Source organism: Oncorhynchus kisutch, linkage group LG22 (genome assembly GCF_002021735.2).
Source record: "Oncorhynchus kisutch isolate 150728-3 linkage group LG22, Okis_V2, whole genome shotgun sequence".
Lineage (NCBI taxonomy): Eukaryota > Metazoa > Chordata > Actinopteri > Salmoniformes > Salmonidae > Oncorhynchus > Oncorhynchus kisutch.
Genome location: NC_034195.2, coordinates 38,435,301 through 38,446,884, shown reverse-complemented (window position 1 = coordinate 38,446,884; position 11,584 = coordinate 38,435,301).

Genomic DNA, 11,584 nt, shown 5'->3' with positions numbered 1-11,584 from the left:
ACTGACCTCTATATAACTGCATTCACACGTTTCACTGACCTCTATATAACTGCATTCACACGTTTAACTGACCTCTATATAACTGCATTCACACGTTTCACTGGCCTCTATATAACTGCATTCACACGTTTCACTGACCTCTATATAACTGCATTCACACGTTTCACTGGCCTCTATATAACTGCATTCACACGTTTCACTGACCTCTATATAACTGCATTCACACGTTTCACTGACCTCTATATAACTGCATTCACACGTTTCACTGACCTCTATATAACTGCATTCACACGTTTCACTGACCTCTATATAACTGCATTCACACGTTTCACTGACCTCTATATAACTGCATTCACACGTTTCACTGACCTCTATATAACTGCGTTTCTCTTCTTTTCTTTATTTTCTTTTGTTGTACATCTTTTTTTCTCCTTATCTGAACAAACATATAAACGCAACATGCCACAATTTCAAAGATTTTACTAAGTTACAGTTCATATAAGGAAATCAGTCCATTGAAATAAGTTCATTAGGCCCTAATCTATGGATTTCACGACTGGGAATGCAGATATGCATCTGTTGGTAAAAAAAAAATTTTGTGGCGTGGATCAGAAAACCAGCCAGTATCTGGTGTGACCATCATTTGCCTCATGCAGCGTGACAACTCCTTCACATAGAGTTGATCAGGCTGCTGATTGTGGCTTGTGGAATGTTATCCCACTCCTCTTCAATGGCTGTGCAAACTTGCTGGATATTGGTGGGAACTGGAACGCTCTGTCGTACACGTCGATCCAGAGCTTCCCAAACATGCTCAATGGGTGACATATCTGGCTTCTTGATATGCCACACCTGTCAGGTGGATGGATTATCTTTGCAAAGGAGAAATGCTCACTAACAGGAATGTAAGCAAATTTGTGCACAACAGTTTAGAGAAGTAAGCTTTTTGTGCCTATTGACATTTTCTGGGATCTTTAATTTCAGCTCATGAAACATGAGACCAAAACTTTCCATGTTGCGTTCATATTGTTGTTCAGTGTATATTATTACCTTTATTGCGTATGGTTGGGAAAGACCTTGCAAGCATTTCACTGTACTGTTTTACACCTGCTGTATCTTGTGCATGTAACAATACATCTTTAAATGTGTGTGAACTCGTGCAAATGCCTACACGTGCACATGTGTGTGTGCACGATCCTCTCTTCCTGCACTCTGTCTTGAACTCTGCGTGACACAGGGGTATTGCAGGGTCATTATGTCTATTTGTGAGGATAAATGACACTGCTCTGCTCTAAGAGAATTACATAGAGGATGTTCCCTGGAGTAGTCCTCAGTGATCACTCATAGTTACTCTGTGTTCTTTACAGGCCCTCCATGGCCATCTATGGCCAACTTCTGGTCTATAAGGTGTGTTTAATGGGTCCTAGTCACCATCTCCGTTATAGGCCTTTCTTAGATACTGAGAGAAAGGGGAGAGAGGGAATAGGAGTGATGATAAGAGGAGAAGAGAAAAGAGGAGAGGAGGTATATGACTTCATCTGGGTAGCAGTTTTTTCTCTCTGCATCTCTTTCCCTATGTGTAAATTATCAGCTCTCTCTTCCTCTCCCTCCTTCCCTCCCCCTCTCCCTTTCTCTCTTGCCCCTCTCCTTCACTCCCTCCCTCTCCCTCCTTCCTTTCTACCCCTCCACCTCCCCCTATCTCTCAGTGATGTTTGTATAACTCAGGGTGGATGCAGGAGACCACACAGCAGGTGAACCCTGTCTAATACTCCACTGTACCATCTGCTGTTGGACCTCTCCGCCAACCCGCTCTGCCTTCCATGACGCCCCATCAAAGTCTGACACACCCATCAGTCAAAACCAGGAGAGAGCAGTCAAAAGAGAAAGAAGCATATTAAGGGAAAAATAAACAACTTTCCGCCACTCTAAGGTCTTGATAGGGAGCGAGGAACACATTCAATTAGCACGCTGTTAACCACAGGAAATGATTTCTGTCAAAACTGTCCTTACTGCAATTAGGCTATGTTAATCATGTATTTCATTAAGCAAAGTGGATTAGGGGTTGTGTTGGTGAAATCATGCAGGGGCCTGCTGGAGGATCAGCTATAGAGGACAGAGAGGATGGCAGGCATGTAGGGTTGGACTGATGTCTCTGTCACTTGTCAGTCACACTGTTCTACACCCTGTCATGCGCTTACAAATACTGTGGTTTTACCCATCCAGGGGTCATTGCACTCATTTATATTTACAATTGTTTGTTTGTCTACATTTTACTAGCTGATGCTACTGTACTGCGACTGTACTGTATGTACCTATATTGGACTAAATTGAATCGAGGTCAAATGAATTAAGGGGGGCATACATCCATGAGTGAGACGTTTCATGTACACGTCCTCTTATTTCAGCCAGTCCAGTTCATTACCAGGTGAAAACAACAGCACAGAATGCAGAGCACATTTCCCATCTCTATCTCCCACACACTCTCTCTCCATCCCTTTCTCCCTCATCCCTCTCTCCCTCAAATTCTCTCCCCCTCTTTCTCTGATGTTTTATTTGATATCCCACAATAAAGCCTCCCTTTGAACTGCCATCAATTGTGTATGGATTTTCCCTCCAAGGAGGAGAAGCAGAGAGCTGTCTGAAAGGCCTCCAGTCCCCCAGGCTGTCTGCCCGGCTTCATATTGATGCAGAACACCACTGCCATCCTCATTGCTGGATCAATCAGTCACGTCACTGTTGTTTTATGGCAAGGGCCACTTCACAGAGGAGCAGTCTGAGAACATGACCACTTGGTTTGCTGAGGGTTGCTGAAAACGCTAGAGGAGGAAAAGGAGGGAGGATTCAGATTCCAAACTTGCCATATAATTGTTGTGTATGTCTGTCTCTGTCTGTCTGTCTGTCTGTCTCTGTCTCTCTCTATATATATATATATATATATATATATATATATATATATATATATATATATATATATATATGTATATGTGTGTTGGTCGCCCAGGCCTGGTTTAGCCTAGGCTACAGCTTGCAATGGTAAAACACTAAGCGTTAACACATCAGACACCACAGGATGTCCTGACCTTACCTTGTGATACTGCCTACCTACATACATACCCCCTCTCTTTGGTCACATCGCCTGGGGGACTGCAGGCACAGCTGTGGGGGAGCATCTCACTCACTGTGTGTGTGTGTGTGTGCGTGTGTGTGTGTGTGTGTGTGCGTGTGTGTGTGTGTGTGTGTGTGTGTGTGTGTGTGTGTGTGTGTGTGTGTGTGTGTGTGTGTGTGTGTGCGCATGTGTGTGTGTGTGTGTGCGTGCGCATGTGTGTGTGTGCGTGCGCATGTGTGTGTGTGTGTGCATGTGCATTCTCTGCCTGGGAGAGTTGCAGCAGAGTGAACATGGCAGAGGAGAGCGGACACCAGAGCCCCTCACTATAGCCATCACTCATACTCTCTCACTGCTGAACTCTGCGTGACCTTCCCCTTCTCTCCTCTGGAAGGAACAGTTCACTATTTGGCACCTCAGTGTTTCACCTTAAAGTGACAGAAACCTATTTTCTCTACAATCCCTTTTTAATCAGCTTGAACCCTGTTTAAGGATTGGGATTGAAACAACTACCTGTAAAGATGAACGAACAGTAATTTGGTTCCTTTGTCTAGCTATGTGTTGTCCTCTTCCCCAATCCCTGTAATTTCTCTCCCTGACAGAAGGCAATAGTTGCCTGGAGGAGGGTCAGGACACCAGTTGGCATGAATAGACACATTTTTGTCCCAGCTCCAACTTTCTCTGCTCTGTGTGCCTGCCTCCCTCCACTCACTGTAACATCTCACTTTTTCCCTCCCCGCTGCCCTCTAAGTCACAGCAGTCATTCTTTACATTTACTGGCAGCTCTCTGTGACTCAACAATGAATAGAAGACATTATGCCAAAGCACAAACATGTATAAAGCTGTTCTTTAGAGTGACATTTAAAACAACAGATAGGTCTATAGATCTATAATTGTATTGATTTGTAAACTCAGAATGACTGGATGCAATGACCTGAGAAAGTAGCTTGAAGCCGTTCTATCTTCATGTGGCTACTTCAGAATATATTACATTTCCATTGGGCGGAGTGAATAAAATTGGCTTATTCTGGTAATAGCTTGAGGTGATATATATATATATATATGTAAAATAAAAGAGAGAGAGAAAGAGGGAGTGAGAGAGAGAAAGAGAGAAAGAGAGAGAAAGAGAGAGAGAGAACGAGAGAGATATTAAACTTGACCTGAGGGGACAGAGTTGAATGGAAACCAGAGTCTGGACACACATCACTTTGAATCTGATTTGTATTGGTGAAAGTGACTCATGGCCAGCTGAAGTGTTATTAGGGAAACTCAGAAGGAGAAAACAAAGACATTAAGGCAGAGAAGGGAGGAGGGGGAGTGACAAACTTGATCCCCTCTAAAGTTAAAAGCCTTGTCCACACAAACATTCAAATAAACAGTGCCTTCAGAAAGTATTCATACCCCTTGATTTATTCCACATTTTGTTGTGTTACAGCTTGAATTTGAAATGTATTCAATTTAAAAAAAAAATATCACTGACCTATACACAATACCCCTTTTTGTCAAAGTGGAATCATTTATTAAAGATTGAAAGCTGAAATGTATTGAGTCAATAAGTATTCAACCTCTTTGTTATGGCAAGCCTAAATAAGTTCAGAAGTAAAAATGTGCTTAACAAGTCACATAAGTTGCATGGACTCACTCTGTGTGCAATAATAGTGTTTAACATGATTTTTGATTGCCTTCTTTAAAAATTATACAATTATCTGTAAGGTCCCTCAGTCGAGCAGTGAATTTCAAACACAGATTCAACCACAAAGACCAAAGCCTCGGAATGAAGGGCACCTATTGGAAAGATGGGTAAAATAAAAAATCTGACATTGACTATCCCTTTGAGCGTGGTAAAGTTATTAATTACACTTTGGATTGTGTATCAATACACAAAGATAGAGGCGTCTGTCCTAACTCAGTTGCCGGAGAGGAAGGAAACCGTTCAGGGTTTCATCATGAGGCCAATGGTGACTTTAAAATAGTTACAGAGTTTAATGGCTGAGGATGGGTCAACAGTGTAGTTATTCCACAATACTAACCTAATTGACAGAGTGAAAAGGAAGTTTTTTCAGAATACAAATATTCCAAAACATGCACCCTGGTTGCAACAAGGCACTGAAGTAATACTGCAAAGAATTTGACAAAGCAATTCACTTTTTGTAATGATTACAAATCCAATACAACACATTACTGAGCACAACTCTCCATATTTTCAAGCATAGTGATGGCTGCATCATGTTAATGGTATGCTTCTAATCCTTTGGGACTGGGAAGTTTTTCAGGGGAAAAAACAAACGATATGGAGCTAAGCAGAGGCAAAATCCTAGTGGAAAGCCTGGTTCTGTCTGCTTTTCACCAGACACTGGGAGATTAATTCACATTTCATCAGGACGGTAACATAAAACACAAGGCCAAATCTACACTGGAGTTGCTTACCAAGAAGACAGTGAATGTTCCTGAGTGGACAAGTTACAGACTGACTTAAATCTACTTAAGAATATACGGCAAGACCTGAAAATTGTTGTCTAGCAATGATAAACGACCAATTTGACAGAGCTTGAAGAATTTTGAATAGAATAATGGGCAAATGTGGCACAATCCAGGTGTGGAAGGCTCTTAGAGACTCACACAGAAATACTCACAGCTGTATTCGCTGGCAAAGGTGCTTCTACAAAGTGTTGACGCAAGGGGTTGAATACTTATGTAAATGAGATATTTAATTTTCAATACATTTTCAAAAATGTCTAAAAACATGTTTTCACTTCATGGGGTTATTGTGTGTAGATGGGTAAAGTAAACTCTAGCTGTAACACAACAAAATGTGGAATAAGTCAAGAGGTATTATAAGGGTACAAGGCAAGGCCCAGATGCAGACACGGGAGGCAGATGGTTTGAGTCTTTGATATTTATTATAATCCGAAACGGGTAGGCAAGAGAATGTTAGTGGACAGACAAATGGTCAAAACCAGTTCAGAGTCCAGGAGGTACAGTGTGGCAGGCAGGTTTGAGGTCAAGGCAGGCAGAATGGTCAGGCAGGTGGGTACAGAATCCAGAAACAGGCAAGGGTCAAACTGGGAGGACTAGAAAAATGGGATAGAAAAAGCAGGAGCACGGGAAAAACACGCTGGTTGACTTGAACATACAAGACAAAGTTGCAAAGAGAGACAGGAAACACAGAGATAAATACACCGGGGAAAATAAGTGACACCTGGAAGGGGTGGGGACAATCACAAGGACAGGTTGAACAGATCAGGGCGTGACAGGTATGAATACTTCTTAAGGCAGTCTATGTGTTCAATTTGCCTACTTAAAAGCTGCGACCTACTCTTGTTTATCTAGGAGGGGGATCTGGGTACAAATACATAAAACATACATGATTTGGTATGTAATTGAAAGGCAATGATGTGAGAGTCCTCCCTTTATTGACTCACTATCATCTCTCAAATAAAGAGATACATTAGGCCAAGTAGATAACATATAACCATGTCCAGATAATACACAATGACTGTGGAGGCATAACATGGATACATACATACATGCAGTATTCCCTTCACACTCTGATGATAAGTAGGCATTGGGTTCGTGTGAATGGCTTTTTCTAGCCATCTCTCTCACCCAGACAGGCACTAGCCCTGGTACTGATCTTGACTGAATGGCTCTGCACTACAGTAATGACAGTCAGAAGGGATGGCTGGACGCGGAGACACATGTCTGTTCTGGGCTCTTCAAACGTCCACTCTAAACTCCCACTACGTGTGAATAAAGAGGACAGGAAGTGGCAGTTTGGCAGCTCCAACCAGGAGTGTCACTCTCAATTGCATCCCGTGCCAACTCCAGACACGTCGCATGGCCGAGGAGGTCACGGCGCTGGCTCCGCTCTCTTGCTGCTTCTTTCAGGCGCTCCGTCTCCTCGAGAGGTTGGCAACGCCACCTACACGACACCACGCATTCGGGAGGAGACAGACTGACATACGGAAGACGCAGAGGGAGACCGACGGCCCATTTTTGAAAGCTCTGATAAAACATGAGGATGTCTTGTTGGATTAGCCTGACGCACTGTGTCAAAATGTCTGCCGTGTCTAACCACTGTGTCTGGATTGCAGAGGAGAGAAAAGGATGTCCTGAGCTGGCCTTCTTACCTTCTCTGTCCAGAAGCTGAATCCTCATCCTAAAGGATGACGTTTTCAGATGGAAAAAATACATTCTCAGTCTAGCTAAAAAAAGCTATTTTTTTAGCTTTAAGGAGTGACTTGACTTATCCAAATATTGGTCTCTGTATGCTCTCTCTGTCTCTGGTATACGTTAATGTCAAGATACTGTAAATGTTCATTTTACAGAATTTGTAAGGCCTCTTTTGTTTATACATGTCTATCTTTGACCCATATAAATCTTGTATGCATCTGTGCAGTAGGCTACAATGTGTGTGTGGAGGGAATAAAAGCCACAACATACTGTAAACACATGCCAACAGCATCCCATTGTTGAACTGTAACCCAAACTGTTACCTGCTAAAATGCTTCATAATACAGAGGCTCAAGAATGAGGATTTCAGATTCACAGCTCCATGTGTAAATGGTCTCAAACAGCGTATGATTCTTGAACGTAATAATCCCTTGGCAAATAGAAGGCTTGATAAATTCAAGTAACGCTTTATTAGGATAGTCTGTAGAGCATCTACAGATGGACTATCTACAGTAAACATGTCAACTATCTACGAACCCTAACCATAGCCCTTAACCCTTCTCCTAACCCTAAACTTAACCCTAGTCCTAAACTTTATTTTAAACTTAACCCTAAATGTAACTTTAGCAAGCAGTTGCATATCAACAGATAGTTTGTTGATAGTATGACCATTTGCAGATGGATAATCCGGACTATCCAAATATAGTGTGGCCTAAACTGATTTAGATTTGGGCCAAATCATTCATTTGCTTTCACACTAATGAAACTTGATCAGAGCCTGTCCAAACCATAATGACAGTTGAGATTCATTTTGTCAGCCTTGTAATCATACCTTATTGATGTGGTTGCTCTGAAATGGCACATTGGAAAAAGCAGTCACCACTACAGGCAACAGTTTCATATAGTGGCCATGTCACTGGACATTCAATTCTATTCTGTAATGTGGACCTGTTGCAATAATTGTTTTACACACGCACACACACACACACACACACACACACACACACACACACACACACACACACACACACACACACACACACACACACACACACACACACACACACACACACACACACACACACACACACAGGTGTGCTTGCATTAAGCTGATTTATGGAAGGGTAATGCAATTATTCCTATGCCTTAGCTGGAGGGTATTTTTATCCACAAAAACTCATCAGAAAAACATGATAACAAATCAAAAGTGATTTACCAGATAGTTTAATAAAGGTGGCATCAGAGGTATCTATCAGAGGGGTGGCAGAGTGTGGACGTGGTGCCATGTGGGCAGCGTGGTGCCAGCCAGGCGAGGTGCCAGTCGGTCCGAGATGTATCCTCCATGCCAGCGCCCTGAGGGGGTGTCCTCATCACAAGGACAGGGAGGTCGTTAGGACCAGCTGTACTAAATCACCCCCCCCCCCCACAGGCCCACTGACTGTCATAGTCGACAGGGCAGGAGAACACAAAGACAGAGCCTGCATCCCAATAATCTGTCATTTCTCAGTGTTTACTTCCCTTCGTGGATTTGAAAAGAAATGACTGGTATAAGTAATATGGTGGAAAGTCCCTACTGTAACTACTTTTAAAATTGTGGTAAGCAGTGTACAAGAGGACGCTTCAGAAAGGACAGATTATTGGGATGCATGGAGGGAGGGAGAGCTACAGAGCAATGTGCAGGGTGAGTCAGTGGACTCGTCAGAGGTTTGGATCGCAGACTCTAAGATATGACTCTAAGATATGATATCTCCAGTTTTTGAAAGCTCAGAGTATCAACAAAGCTTTAAATCGAGTGATTTATATGCCTTAAATGCATTCTAGGCTTTCGCACATTGTTTACTTTCCAGTGCGAAGTAAACAATGCCAGCCATTATCTAGATGTATTGTTCATGTTTCTTCCAGTGCCTCTCTAAAAAAGACAGCATGGTGAGCGGAGGTAGATTTTCCATTCAGTCAGCACTTCTGTACTGCTGGAGAGATTTCTTAAGGTACCACTTAATGTGCTAGGAGACAGGATCTAATGGATTGATACACAGGTTTTGACATGCTATTTGAGCATGGAGCTCACTATGATTGGTAATGTCATTGTGCATTAAACTAACGATATAAAGAGTAGTGCCCTGAGAAGAGTGTCTTTAGTAAATCTGTCAGATATCAGAGCAAAATGCTTCTGACAGCTATCTCAGGATGGAGGTGTCGTGCCGGGCCTCACTGCAACTCAGCAGCATGAAACCCTTCCCGCCAGTCACAGGAAATTTGTTACATCTGATTTTTTTTCTCGTTCATCTCCTTGGCTTGTCCTTTAGGATAACTCATGTAATACGCTAAATCAGGACTTTTTAACATTTTCAGGTAAAGCAAAGGGTTAGGTGTTACAAAGGGTTATGTGTAGTAAGAGACAGGCCGTTGACCATGACACCGGCTGTCATCATAGGATGTGTTGATCCCTTTCTTTCAGAGGACACAGAGGTCAAGGGTCAAAGGTAAAGCCATCTCAGCACTACCCATGATTCCCTCTGTACTGTCATTAAGCATCATGTCACCTCGGATGGAGCGGCCGCAGTGGGAAGAGACTCAAAGATCAGAGTGGAGTATGCGATACAGCTGATAATCAAAGTCATCCGTAATCAGATTGGACATATGAGTTGTTGTGTCTTTCTCGTAAATCCATTGTTCTTGTCACCAAGTAATCGTAGGTCATCAATTTTATTTTCCAATGATTGAACGTTAGCAAGAAGAACGAATGGCAGTGGGAGTTTCTCGCTTGCCTCCGGATTCTCAGGAGGCTGCACGATCTGCAGCCCCTTTTCCGGCGTCTTTTCTTCATGCCAAAGGATCTGGGCCTGTTCCAGTAAAAGTGTTTACTCACCACGGACTGGAAGAAACTTTTTCCTTTAACGAGTCCGACGAGAAGGATATCCTGCTTTCACTGGCCCAGACCATCCTACCAACGGGACATTAAAAACTCTAACATGTTCCCTTGAGACATGGCTGAACGAAGATACGGGCAATATAGAGCTAGCGAGATTTTCCATGCACCGGCAGAACAGAGACGCTACCTCTGGTAAGACCAGGGGTGGTGGTGTGTGTCTATTTGTCAATAACGGCTGGTGCACGATGTCTAATATTAAAGAAGTCTTGAGGTATTGCTCGTCTGAGGTAGAGTACCTTATGATAAGCTGTAGACCACACTACCTACCAAGAGAGTTCTCATCTGTATTATTTGTAGCCGTCTATTTACCACAACAGAACGAAGATGGCACTAAGACTGCTCTCAACCAACTCTATAAGGCCATAAGCAAAGAAGAAAATGCTTTCCCAGAAGCGGTGCTCCTAGTGGCCGGGGACTTTAATGCAGGCAAACTTAAATCAGTTTTACCTCATTTTTACCAGCATGTCACATGTGCAGCCAGGGGGGGGGGGAACTCCTAGACCACCTTTACTCCACACACAGAGATGCATACAAAGTTCTCCCCCACCCCCCATTTGGAAAATCAGACCATAATTATAACCTCCTGATTCCTGCTTACAAGCAAAAACTAAAGCAGGTAGTAGCAGTGACTTGCTCAATACGGAAGTTGTCAGATGACGCGGATACTACACTACAGGACTGTTGTGCTACCACAGACTGGAAATATGTTCCGGGATTCATCCAATGGCATTGAGGAGAACACCACCTCAGTCATCGGCTTCATCAATAAGTGCATTGACGACATCGTCCCCACAGTGACTGTACGTACATATCCCAACCAGAAGCCATGGATTACAGGCAACATCCGCATCGAGCTAAATACTAGAGCTGCCACTTTCAAGGAGCGGGACACTAATCCAGACGCTCATAAGAATTCCCGCTATGCCCTCAGACTAACCATCAAACAAGCAAAGCGTCATTACAGGTTTAAGATTGATGAGATGAGCTAAATGCCTTTTATTAACACTGAAGCATGCACGAGAGCACCAGCTGTTCTGGATGACTGTGTGATAACGCTCTTGGTAGCCGATGTGAACAAAACCTTTAAATAGGTCAACATTCACAAAGCCGCTTGGCCAGACGGATTACCAGGACGTGTACTCAAAGCATGCACGGACCAACTGGCAAGTGTCTTATCTGACATTTTCAACCTCTCTCTGACCGAGTCTGTAATACCTAGATGTTTCAAGCAGACCACCATAGTCTGTGCCCAAGGAAGCGAAGGTAACCTGCCTAAATGATTACCGCCCCGTGGCACTCATGTCGGTAGCCATGAAGTTCTTTGAAATAGCTGGTCATGGCTCACATCAACAGCATCCTCCCGGACACCATAGACCCAC